We start from the raw sequence: 13,508 nt of genomic DNA on the forward strand, positions 1-13,508 counted from the left end.
TTTTGTTCTCTCTGAAGAACTTCTTGTAACATTTCTTGCAAGGGAGATATTCTGGCAACAAATTCCCTCAATTTTTGTCCTAGAAAATCTTTATTTCTCCTCACTTTTGAAGGATAATTTCAAAGGTTACAGAGTTCTAGGTTGGTGAGTTTTTTCTCTTAACACTTTAAATATTTTGCTCCACTCTCTTCTTGCTTGCATGGTTTATGAGAAATCAGATGTAATTCTTATCCTTGCTTCTGTATTGGTAAGATATTTTTGCCCTCTGTCTTCTTTCAAGAATTTTTTCTTTATCTTTGACTTTCTGCAGTTTGAATATGATAGACCTAGGTGTAGTTTTTTGGGCATTTATCCTGCTTGGTGTTCTCTTGAGCTTCCTGGGTCTGTGGTTTGGTGTCTGACACATGCCTCAGTTAATCCATCTGTAAAGTGGGGATTATAATAGCAGCTACTTCCTGAGGTAATTTTGGGAATTAGGATGAATTCAATGTGTGACAAGCACTTAGAAGAGTACTTGGCATGTAGTTAGTACTACATAAGTGTTAGCTAATATTTAATAGACACTTGCTAAGCAGCAAGCTAAGTCCTTTTCATACAGGATCTCGTTTCTTCCTCACAACAATCCTATCCTCAGGAGGTACTTATTAGCTCCATTTTACAGATGGGGAGACTAAAAGCTTAAAGAGAGTAAAGGTCTTTTTTTCTTTTTCTTTTTAAAAAAATTAATGTTTGGCTGCATTGGGTCTTCGTGGTTGTGCTCAGGCTTTCTCTAGTTGTGGGGAGCAGGGGCTACTCTTCATTGTGGTGCACAGGTTTCTCATTGCGGTGACTTCTCTTGTTGTGGTTTATGGGCTCTAGGCGTGCGGGCTTCGGTAGTTGTGGCTCGTGGGCTCTAGAGCACAGGCTCAGTAGTTGTGGCGCACGGGCTTAGTTGCTCCGCGGCATGTGGGATCTTCCCGGACCAGGGCTCGAACCCATGTCCCCTGCCTTGGCAGGTGGATTCTTAACCACTGTGCCACCAGGGAAACCCAAGAGAGTAAAGGTTTTGTCTATGATCACACAGCTAGTTAAGTAGCAGCTCTGCAACTCCAACCCAGGTCTGTCTGATTGCCAAAACCACATGTTAAATTATCAAGGAGTAGCATCTCAGAAGGGGGTTGGATTCTAGTTAATCTCTATGATCCCTTTCAGTAATAAAATTCTATTGTATGAAGTTTGAAATAATGCCAGAATAATACTGTGGTAAAGTGCACAGGCTTGGGAGTTGGAAAGCCTGTGTTTAAGCCAGTCAGGCATACTCTCTGCTTTCCCTACTGTGACATGAAGCTAATCCACCTACCTTTCTTCTTGAGTTGTTTTGAGGATTTAAAGAGCTGCTGTATGTAAAACATTTTTGCGCAGTGCTTTGTAAGTTGTACTGGCACATTGTAGGTGCGCAAAAAAGTTAGATAATAAAATAGTTATAATTTTAAAATCTTCTCTAGTAGTTATATTATTGGAAAGAATCGTGAAATGCATTGATTTAGAAGCTCCCAGGTTGTCGAGGCAGGAGGGCATATGGTAAAAAACTGTTGATATGGAGCTTGGCTAGAAGAGGTCAGAATAACTTGCATAATAGAACGCAGCCCTTGGGCTGCACAGAAGCCGTCCTGCAGAAGAAGGTGAAATGACTCTGGTATGTGGAGATTTTATTTCTAATGCTGGCAGTCATAAGAGAACTGGGACACTCTTGGGCATTATGGCAAGGCTCTTATTTATGATCAATCTCATTCGCAGGAAGGATTAATTTGGAGGGAGTATTCCCAGCATGGCTGGTCCTGATTAGAGAGGGACCAGATGGCCTTTTAGCTGGACATCAGCCATGCCAGACAATGTTAGGACTGCCTGCTTTCTGAGCTTCTCAGAGTGAAAGGGCTGCCATAGTGATGTGACTCGGGCATGGCATTTCTTAGAGTAGCGTAAAGGGATATATGATTGTTAGAATTAGAGGTGACAGCTGCTGTGGGAGCCAGACCTATGGGTGAAAGGGACGAAATTCCTGTCTCTCACATTTCTCTGTGTGTTTGTGTGTGTGTGTGTGTGTGTGTGTGAATGATTCTATTACTGCTATTTCCATCTCCTCTGAAGTAGCAATTCTACTCCCTTTCTTTGGCTGCCCAAGTAGCCCCACCTCCAAAAATGTGAATTACAATCTCAAAGCCCCTTGCTAGCCTTCTTCAATAATCCCTGCTCATCACACATCACATTTTACACTGCTACAGTTTTGGTTTTCAGATCTCTCCCCTTAGTCGATAAGCATGGATGGAAGGCATATTAGGTGACTGGAACTGTGTTACGACCTGAGGATACAAGAAGAATGATAGAGTTGAGAGTGCTTAGGGTGATAGGGATGTTTAAACAGAAGTACAACACTATGTAATGGGCTGTGAGAGAAGTGTCGTAATTTGGGTTTCTCTCAAAGCAGGCCTGTGCAACAAGGATTCGAATGCAAGTAATTTATTTGGGAAGTGATGCTAGGAAACACTGGTAAAAAAGATCAGGGAATTAAGGCAGGGAACAGAAGAAAGCTGATCAAGGGTGCATTTTTAAGCTAGTTACTACCATAGGCAACTAGGGTTCAGTCTCTCTGGGGAACTCTAGCAGCCGGTGTAAATATGCCTCATTCTCCCAATCAAGGGGCCACACAGCTGGGGCAGTTAGCCATCAGATCCCTCTTCATCAGTATTTGAAGGCTGTCTGGAGTGGCATTAACTCCCTAGCACTACTCCCAGCACCTGGCCAAAGGTGCGTTGGTGGGCCAACATGCAGCCCCAGGTGGAGTGACAGGTGTTCATAGCAAGCATCCTTCTGTGTCTTCCTTGTCATAGTAAGCATCTCTTCCAAGGAGATGTAGGCAGGGCCCCAGCAGCATCTGCTAAAAGAAGTATGTTGGGTTTATAGGGAGGGCACACAGAAAGGATTCGCCATTTCTAGTTTGGGTGATCAACAAAGAGTTCCTAGAGAAGAGCTTTCCAGGCCAGAACAAAAGCACGCAGTGTTTGGGAGAATGCAGTGAGTTCAACATGGTTGGCGTGGATGCTGCCAGGGAGAGAGCTTGGAGTGCGGGAAAAGACAGTGCTTGTGGGCAAGCCAGGACCAGCTCTAGGAGGCCCATACAACAAGCTACACGCCACACTCTGCTGGAGATGCAGAGAAAGCCACGGATTTAAGAAGGCTTGTGACCTGGCCGCATTTGCTTTTTAGAAAGATCCGTGCGGCAGGACAGGTGGCTGCTGTTTCCTGTTTGCTTCCTGTGAGTTTAATGTCTATTTCCTGTTGCTGTGAGCATCACCCTGGCACTAATTGATTCCCATCCAGTTTGCATTTTCCCCAACACTCTCATAATCAGCCTCATTACATCCCTTCATAGATGGGTGTTGTCTCCTCTCTGGGGCTCTGGGTCACAACCCCATGGGGTCCCTTCCCCAGGCTTCTAAGTTCTGATAACCTCAACCTCTTCCCTTTGTTCCTCCACATCCCGGGGAGGCCACTGATTCCTGTGTTATCTCAGCGTCCTCTGTCTACCTTTTGAGTTCTTCAGTGTCTTTTTCAGCAATTTCATCTCCCATCCCTGGTTTACCTCTGTTGAAATAACTGGTGCTTTGTCTTTCTGCCTGGATCCTGGTTGGTGGAGTACACCGATGGCATACCAATGGAGTACCTGGGGAGTGGGCTTAGCTTGGAGAACATGAGTTTGCAGTCCACACACTTGTTTGATTTTCCCCAAAACTCTCAACAGCCAGGACACAGGCATGGAGAAGTCAGATAGTTGGGCTGATCAGACTTTGGGGGTTTGAAGAGGAAGATGTTCAAGAGGACATATAAGGGCTTCCCTGGTGGCACAATGGTTGAGAGTCCACCTGCCGATGCAGGGGAAGCGGGTTCGTGCCCCGGTCCGGGAAGATCCCACGTGCCGCGGAGCGGCTGGGTCCGTGAGCCATGGCCGCTGAGCCTGCGCGTCCGGAGCCTGTGCTCCGCAACGGGAGAGGCCACAACGGTGAGAGGCCCGCATACCACAAAAAAAACAAAAAACAAACAAACAAAAAAGAGGACATATAAGCATCACAGGCAGGTGAACTAGATAATAACAACAGCAGCAGCAGCAACAATAATAATAGATATACATAAAATTTTGTTTACTGTGTGCCAGGCACTGTTTTAAGTGCTTTATGTATACTATTATTTAACTTATCCCCACAACAACCCCAGGAGATCTGTATATACTTTTATTCTCCATTTTGCAGATGAGGACACCAAGGCACCAAGAGGCTCAGTAATGTGCCCAAGGTCAAATAGCTAGTAAGGGACAAAGTTGCTATTTGAACCTGGGCAGTCTGCCTCCATAGTTGGGGCTCATCATCATTACACGGGGTGAATTGCCTCCCCCACAGTTCTGACTGCACGGATATATGACTTAATGCCTCTGTGACACTGCAACTTGGCTGTGAGGTTTTAGTGATGATGACACATTTCCAAGAAGCCCTTGCAGGAAGTCAGAGAAAGCTGAGCTTAATCTACAAAGATGAGACTGAAAAGAAAGCTGGAAGAAAAGGCATGGACCACTGGGCGTGTGGAGCTCCTCTTCTGCAAAAGCACGGGTGGAAACGAGACAGAGGAGCTGAGAGTTTATCATTCACTGAAAGCTTAATTAGGTCATTGGCGAGGACAGAATATTAACAACAAAAAAATCCCATCAGCTAAAGACCTGTGGGATTTAATTCCCTCATTCCTACTCCTTAGTCTTAGAATACATGAAGCCTTTTCCTCGTTACAAAAATGAGGTTGAGAAATGATTGATTGTCCTAATGAGGAAAGCGAACAGCTGCCTGAAGAGCAGATGTAACTTTGATAATCATTTCCTCTTCATTGGTTTTCTCCCTAATGACCCCAGCACTGATGGTAGTATTTAAGAAGGAGGGGGTGTGGTGGGCAGAGGCCTGGAATGAGCAGGAAGCTTTGGGCAAAGAAGTAAATGGTTGGCCTGAGTCCCTCGTGATTGGCTGCATTAAGTTACGGCTATTCATCAGGCTGGTTGAAGACAGCATAACTAGAGTTTGCGGCAACCCAGTGTCCCAGGACTGAGGGCCAGACCTGATAGAAAAACCACCCACGGCTACCACATGTACTTAAATCTGCTCCAGCTTCACTAAGACCCTAGGGTAAACAGTCATGCAGAGAGGAACATCCCCACCAGGGGACATTTAACAGCAAGCCTGCAAAGAAACTGAAATGTGATAGCATAGGCAGCAGGCATGGTGGTTAGGAGCACGGGCCCCGACAGCAAAGACTGTAGTCATATCCTGACTCTACCACTTACCAGTTGTGTGATAATGGGCAAGCCACTTAACCTCTCTGTGCCTTGGTTTCTAGCTGTGTGACCTTGGGCCAGTTTCTTAACATCTCTGGGCCTTATTTTACGGTTTCCTAATCTGTAAAATAAGGATGATAAGAATACCTATTTCATGGGATTGTTGACGGGATTAAATAAGTAAATATAAAGCACTCAAGTGCAGTGCCTGGCATTATAGCAAGTCTATTTACATGCTTCTTAAATATCGTAAATGACCTGCCACTGGCAAAACTATGAATCAGCCAAGTTTTACGCTATCTGCAAAAGTACGATGCAGCCAAGTTAGTCTTCAGTGCCCTCCAGATTCTTGGACTTCTTTCTCTGTCCCTTCACTTCCATGGCATGTTCCTTTATTCTGTACAAGTATCGCACACAAATCTCAGGCGGGGCTAAGACCTCAGTTTATGGTGAGGTGCTAGTGACTGTTAAGCTTCATCGTGTTCCTCCTCTCAGCCTTAGATCAAGGGGCTCATGTGGCATTTCAGGCACTGGCCAGAAGTGGTGGACCTCTTGGGGCCACTTGGTGCTCATTTTGAAGATCAGTTTTGTGTGACCCTCCTGGTGTCCCTCACCACAGCTCAGAAGTCTTGAGCTTACTGTTCCCCCAGCTGGGACTCCAGATCCCAGCACATCCTGTTCAGGCAGTCCTGACCTTGCACCCACAAAGCAGTCATCTCTTTGGCCTATGGGTGTAGCCATTGCTGGTTCTGGACGTGTTGGATCAAAGCTGCTTGGTAATACTCTTATCCACATATCAGGGTAGCTGTCCCAAATTTTGGTTTGGTTCAAGTAGATATAATTACCCCTAATGTTAAAGAGCAAGATTTCTTCTAGTCAAAACATTTGTCTTCATTTCTTTTAGCCTGCTTTTCTTTTAGCCTCATCCTATCTCCATTTTGCAAGTGAGAAAAATCAGGTTTGGTTGTATATGCTAGGAACCCGATCTTAAAGTGTCTTCAAAAATATGGGAAGTTAATTGCTCCAAGTAAATGATGAGCCCATTGGCAGGGCATTGGTCAGCTTTGGTCCTATGAAGACCATCTTCTCTTGAGAATCTTTCAGCTCTCCTCCTCCACAGGGTGGCTTGATTCTCAGGCTGGTAGAAGGTGCTACGGTACCCCTGGGGCTCAGATCCATACCCCAAAACGCCCGATGAAGACAGGAAGCATCTTTTCTGGTGGTTCTCTTTAAGAAGCACCCCAAAAGTGTCCTCTTGTGCCTCATTGGCCTGAATCTGGTCATACACCAACCCCTGAGTAATCATGGAGGCTGGGAGGATGCCATGTGCTAACTGGCTTAGGTGTGGAATTTTGAGCCAATCACTGTCAAAGGGGCTGTAATTACATTTAGCTCTATTAGTCTCGCCAGTGGTATCGGGGAAAGAAAGACACCCAGACAAGTCTGTGGTTTTGTCAGGAAGTGGTCACTGTCAAGATGCTGGATAGGTAAGCAGGCAGTCAGCCTATTTAATGGCCTCCACTCATTCTTGCCTCCTGGTAGTCACACCCCTCCCCTCCCCTCCCCTCTCCTTCCCTCCACCACTGAATAGGGCTGACCTATGTCACCAATAGGATGTTGCAGAAATGACAGTGTGACTGCTGAGGCTAGGTCCTAAGAAGCATTGGGGCCTCTGTCTTGGATCCCTCCCTCTAGGAGAAGCCAGCACCATGCCATGAGGACACCTCTGTAGCTCTGTGCAGGGGCACACAGAGAGAGGAACTGAGGCCTGCAGACAACAGCCTGTACCAATTCGCCAGCCATGAGTGTGAGCCATGTTGGAAGTAGATCCTGATCCAGTCCCAGACAAGCTGACATCTTAATGCAATTGCATGAGAGACTGAGCCAGACTCACCAGTTAAGCTGTTCCCAGATTCCTGAACTTCAGAAAACCATGAGAGGTAATAAATGATTCTTATATTAAGCCACTAAGCTTTGAAGTGATTTGTTACACAGCATCCTACAACCGGAATGGTGACCTTCAATGGACACTGCAGCGATTTATTTTTAGATCCAAGAGGTTTCCTCCTCCCTTTCCTTTTCTTTCTAGATAATTCAAGTAAAATGAGTGCTTTTAAAAGAATTCCCTGTCTTTGCTCCCCATTACTTTCACTGCTTCAATGAACAGGTAGCTACTAACCAGATATGTTTTCTGAGGAATTTCGCTTGAGTTCTTAAAAAATTCAGAACTTCTAAGTTGTGCCACAGACAAGGCTGGCATGGAAAACATTGAACTGGGAAGTTGCCTGAGTAACAAGGTGAGAAGTTTACCAGGCCCACCGGGATAGCTGACTTAGAGTCAGTCCTTAGCTTATACAGGCTCTGCTAAGTCGGAAACAGAACATTCAGCTTTACGAATAATCAAGATAGAATTTCCCCCTGGAAATATGGTAAAGCTAAAAAGGATTATAACATTTCATTTGCTTTTTTCCTGATTATAAAGGTAAAAACTTTTAAAGTTAGAAAATGTGGAGGATAAACACTGAAAAGAATAAAGAAGAAACTAGAAACCACCCATAATCTCACTACAGAGACTACTACTAACATTTCTTCATTGCATTTCACTATAAAATTGTGACATGAAATATACAGTTTTATATCCTGCTTTTTCCGTTATGTTCTGAGCATTTTCTCGTGTCATTAAATATTCCTCAAAAATGTGTTCTTTACTGGATGCTTAAGGTTTTATTAAATAAGTGTGCCATCATTTATTTAGCCATTCTTCTAGGTGATTCCCAATTTTTTCTATTATAGACAAAGCTGGGGGGACAATTCTTGTACATTCATCACTGCCCACTTTTCTGATTACCTCTTTAGTAGCTATAAGTCCTAGAAGTAGAATTATTGGGTCAAGTTCGTGGTATTTTCTAAAGCCATTGATCTATATTGCCAGATTGCCTTTCAGGAAGTCTTAGCAGTTTATAGCATTCTAAGAAGGTAATGAGACTGTTCATGTCATTGCACATTTATCAAAACAGAGTAGGACAATTTATAAATGATCATTTCTAAATTATTATCAGTTTGAAAGGTAAAAATAGTATGTTTTAATTTGCATTCATTTATTAGTGGGAAATTGAACATTCTCTCGCACATTATTAGCCAGTTTTATTTCTTCTTTTGTGAAGTGTCTATCACAATCTTCACCTCTTTTTTCCATTAGGATTTCATCTTTTATTTATTTTTTCATGTTCTTATTTTTTTAGGATTTCATCTTTTAAAAGACACTAATTTTTAAAGTATTTAGGTCAATAATATTAAATGTAGTACAGATATTTTCCTTGCTTGCTCATTTGCCTTTTAATTTTATTTCTAGTGTTTATAGATGATCATATTGATTTCTTTCTCTGCTTTTATATTTTGGAAGTTTGTTACCATGTCAATATGATTTCAGCATTTGTTTTAAAATTTGTGTTTCTGGGGCTTCCCTGGTGGCGCAGTGGTTGAGAGTCCGCCTGCCGATGCAGGGGACACGGGTTCGTGCCCTGGTCCGGGAAGATCCCACATGCCGCGGAGCAACTGGGACTGTGAGCCACGGCCGCTGAGCCTGCGCATCTGGAGCCTGTGCTCCGCAACTGGAGAGGCCACAGCAGTGAGACGCCTGCGTACCACAAAAAATAAATAAATAAATAAAATTTGTGTTTCTCTTTTATTTTATTTTTTTTTTGCAGTACATGGGCCTCCCACTGTTGTGGCCTCTCCCGTTGCGGAGCACAGGCCCCAGACGCGCAGGCTCAGGGGCCATGGCTCAGGGGCCCAGCCGCTCCGCGGTATGTGGGATCTTCCCAGACCGGGGCACGAACTCGTGTCCCCTGCATCGGCAGGCGGACTCTCAACCACTGCGCCACCAGGGAAGCCCTTGTGTTTCTCTTTTAATTATCAACCCATCAAGAATTTATTTTCTGGTATGGTGTGAAGTAAGAATCTAACTTTGGGGCTCTTTTTTTTCTGATTTAGTCAGCTAGTTGGCCTGAGACAGTTTATTTAATAAACCTTTAGTTCACCACTGATTAGTATGATGACCTTTGTTGCATACGAGATTCTTATGTATATATGTCTAGCATGGTTCACTATAGCTTTAGGTAGGGTACATTTAGATAAAGTCTCCTTTTAATATTCAAAATATTAATAGGGACTGACCCAGTTTCTACTGGACTCTGTGTTCTCTACAGCAACAGAAACAGAATTGGTGGTTTACCAGTGAGTGAGATGGCACCTGAAGTTCTCTTTTTTAGGGGAGCTGGAAGCTGGGCTGGTCCATAAGCTCCTGGGGTAAATGGGAAATTTAACTGGGGCTGTTACAAGAGAAAGATACTATACGTCTCGCTCAGCCATGGGAGGGGGAGAAGGATAAGGGAGAATGACTCATGCAATAGTCATTATTTCAAGATAAAGTCTTGTTTGAAAACTTCATAAGAAATGGTGTCTTCTAACATAACCCTTGTGACAGAATCTTCAGGGTCTCCTGAACAGTTGAAGAGATGTGTTACCTCAATAGTAAGTTTTTAGTGTTGGTGATTCAGGTTTCTTTTGAAAGCAAGCACCTTTTAAAACTTCACTGTATTAGTTAGGGAGATTCTAGCTGCTGTAAAAAGTATTCCCCCAAATTTTAGTGGCTTAGCAGAATAGAATTTATTTCTTGCCTTCATAACTGTCCACAGGGAGTTCCTGGTCAGCAGACAGTGTTCCATGCAGTCATTCAGGAACCCAGGCTCCTTCCATCTTGTGTCTCTGCTGTCCTATAGGGCATAAGACTCCACTGCTTAATCCTTTGTATCTAGCTAGCAGCCAAGTGAAAGAAAAGAAGATGGAGAAGGCACACCTGCTTCCTAACCACCTGAGCTCAGAAGGGGCACACCTCACATGTGCTCACTTTCCTTTGTCAAAAACTAGCCATATGGGGCTTCCCTGGTGGCGCAGTGGTTGAGAGTCCGCCTGCCGATGCAGGGGACATGGGTTCGTGTCCCGGTCCGGGAAGATCCCACGTGCCGCAGAGCAACTCAGCCCGTGAGCCATGGCTGCTGAGCCTGCGCGTCCGGAGCCTGTGCTCCACAACGGGAGAGGCCACAACAGTGAGAGGCCCGCGTACCTCAAAAAAACAAACAAACAAAAAACCCAATAAACTAGCCGTATGGCTCTACCCATATGCTAGAAATATAGTACCTGACAGATAAACCATTTCTAGCAACAATTTTATACCATGGAAGCAAATGCATGAATTTTATCGTATGGTTAGCTGTCTCTGCCATATTTGGTAACTAACAAAATTTTCAGATATATAATTCATGGGGTTGATGAGACATTGGTATAAGAGAGTTTATCAACCTCATCACTGTTGACATTTTGGATTGAATAAGTCCTTGTTGCAGGGGCCTGTCCTGTGCATTTAAAGATGTTTAGCAGCATCTCTGGTCTCTACTCATTAGATGCCAGTAGCATCCCCCTAGTCGTTACTGTTTTCTGTTCATTGCCCTTGTCCTTTGTTTGTTTGTTTGGTCTTCTACTTTTTTCTGTCTTCTCTTGTCTTAATTGAGCATTTTATATGATTCCTTTTTCTCTCCTCTCTTAGCATATCAATTATACCTTGTTTTCAAAATAACTTCTATTTAGTGGTTGCTCTAGAGTTTTCAATATATATTTACAATGATTCCAAATTGACTTTCAAAGAACACTATACCACTTCATAGGTAGTGCAAATACCTTATAACAAAGTATTTACAATTCCTCCCTCCCATCCCTTATAACCTGCTGTCATCTGTTTCACTTATTCATAAGTTACATTCACTGAATACATTGCTGTTATAATTATTATGAACTGTTTTGTGTTAGGTTAATTGAGAATTAGAAAAAGAAAAATATTTTACCTTTATTTATTCCTTCTATTGCACTCTTCTTTATGTAGCTCTGACTTTCTAACCTATATCATTTTTCTTCTTCTAGAAGAATTTTTTTTAAAAACATTTCTTGCAAGGCAAGTCTACTGGCAACAAATTCCCTCAATTTCTGTTTGTCTAAAAAAGTCTTTATTTCTCCATCACTTTTGAAGGATAATTTGACTGGATACAGAATTGTAGGTTGGTGGGTTTTTTATTTCAATACTTTAAATATTTCACTCCAGTCTCTTCTTGCTTGCATGATTTCTGAAGAGAAGTCTGATGTAATTCTTAACTTTTCTCCTCTATAGGTAAAGTGTTTTATTTCTTTGTCTTCTTTCAATATTTTATGTCTTTGATTTTCTGCAGTTTAAATATGATATGCCTAGGTATAGATTTTTAAATATTTATCTTTTTGGGTGTTCTCTGAGCTTCTTGGATCTGTGGTTTGGTGTCTGTCATTTTGGAAAATTCTCAGTTATTATTACTTCAAATATTTCTTCTCTTTCTACTCGAGCTGGTATTTCTATTATGCATATATAACACTTTTGTAATTGTCCCATAGTTCTTGGTTATTATGTTCTATCTTTTAATTTTTTCTCTCTTTGTATTTCAGTTTTAGAAGTTTCTATTAACATATCACTGATCCCTTCCTCAGTCATGTCTAATCTGTTGCCGAGCCCATCAAAGGCATTCTTCATTTCTGTTAGTGTTTTTGATTTCCAGCATTTCCTTTTGATTCTGAGAATTTCTGTCTCTCTGTTTACATTTCCATCTGCTTTTGCATGTTATCCACTTTTTCCATTAGAGACTTGAGTATATTAATCATAGTTGCTTTAAATTTTCAGTCTAATAATTACAAATCTCTGCCATATCTGAGTCTGATTCTGATGCTTGGTGTTTTTTTTGCCTTTTGGAATGCCTGGTAATTATTTGTAGAAAGTCACACATGATGTAATGATAAAAGGAACGGAGGTACATCTCCCTCTAGTCTGAGGTTTTTATGTTTTATCTGCTTAGGAGTTAAGTTGTGCTTATTGTTTGCCGTAGCTGTAGGTATCAAAAGCTAAAATTTCCTCTGATGTCCTTATTTTTGTATCCCCTGTTGTCTTTGGGTTTCCCTAGAGTCTTCTTAAATAATGTCTGAGATGTGCAATTCTCTCAGTTGTATTACTTTATTATTATACAAGAACCCATATGTATGTGGTAAGGTGTGGGATATAGTCTATAATCCTATGATTAGGTCTTAGTCTTTTAGTGAGTCTGTACCCCCTACAAGTGCCCTTTATCCCCCCCTCAACCTTAGGTGAGATAGGAAGGCTAGAGGTGGCTGGAGTTGGGTGTTTCCCTTCTCCCAGGTCAGTTAGTAAAACTCCAGTTGGTAAGGCCCTGGAAAAATAGTTTTCTTGAGAATAGGCTTTGTTAAGAAGCACAGAATGATCTAGGCATATTTCAAAATGGCCATGTTGGGGCTTCCCTGGTGGTCCAGTGGTTAAGACTCCACGCTCCCAATGCAGGGGGCCCGGGTTCAATCCCTGGTCAGAGAACTAGATCCCACATGCTGCAACTAAGAGTTCGCATGTTGCAACTAAAAGATCCCGCATGACACAACTAAAAAAGGTCCCACATGCCACAACTAAAAAAAGATCCTGCATGCCGCAACTAAAAGATCCCACATGCTTCAACTGAAGATCCCACACATGGCAATGAAGATCCCACATGCCATAACTAAGATCCAGTGCAGCCAAATAAATAAGTAAATAAATATATTTTTTAAAAGGCCATGTTTCCCCTGCCTCTGCTAGAAACATGAGGAAATTTCCCTTTAATCTTTAAAAATAACACAAAGACAAAAGAGCATATGCTTCACATGCCTGATTCGAAGGTCAAGACTCATTATGTTTTAACCTTTGTAAATTTCTCACTACCTGATTCTGAATTAATGCCTTAAGTATGATGAAGGATAAGCAAATTAATAGGTTATACATAAGTTTATATGGGTCAAGAAAGGCATGTAACCCATTTAAACTCTTTGGGAAACAAACCATTTTCAAGTTTTTGGCAGCATTAAGTGGTAGAAAAGGGACTTCCCTGGTGGCGCAGTTGTTAGGAATCTGCCTGCCAATGCAGGGGACACGGATTTGATCCCTGGTCCAGGAAAATTCCACATGCTGTGGAACAACTAAGCCCATGCGCCACAACTACTGAGCCTGAGCTGTAGAGCCCGCGAGCCACAACTACTGAGCTCACGT

General features: G+C 42.6%; 1 protein-coding gene across 9 annotated transcripts in view; it reads left to right on the forward strand.

Moving 5' to 3' along the window:
- RAI2 (retinoic acid induced 2) overlaps positions 1 to 13,508 on the forward strand; it is a 404,475-nt gene that overhangs the window by 41,208 nt on the left and 349,759 nt on the right. For 4 of the 9 annotated variants that reach the window (XR_010838573.1, XM_067023111.1, XM_067023114.1 and 1 more), the window contains one exon: positions 7,043 to 7,287. The exons of the other annotated variants lie outside the window; for them this stretch is intronic. The gene's annotated coding sequence lies outside the window, so the exon portion shown is untranslated. The remainder of the gene's footprint in view (positions 1 to 7,042; positions 7,288 to 13,508) is intronic. 9 annotated transcript variants of the gene reach the window in all.

This window comes from Kogia breviceps, chromosome X, assembly GCF_026419965.1.
Source record: "Kogia breviceps isolate mKogBre1 chromosome X, mKogBre1 haplotype 1, whole genome shotgun sequence".
NCBI classification, from domain to species: domain Eukaryota; kingdom Metazoa; phylum Chordata; class Mammalia; order Artiodactyla; family Physeteridae; genus Kogia; species Kogia breviceps.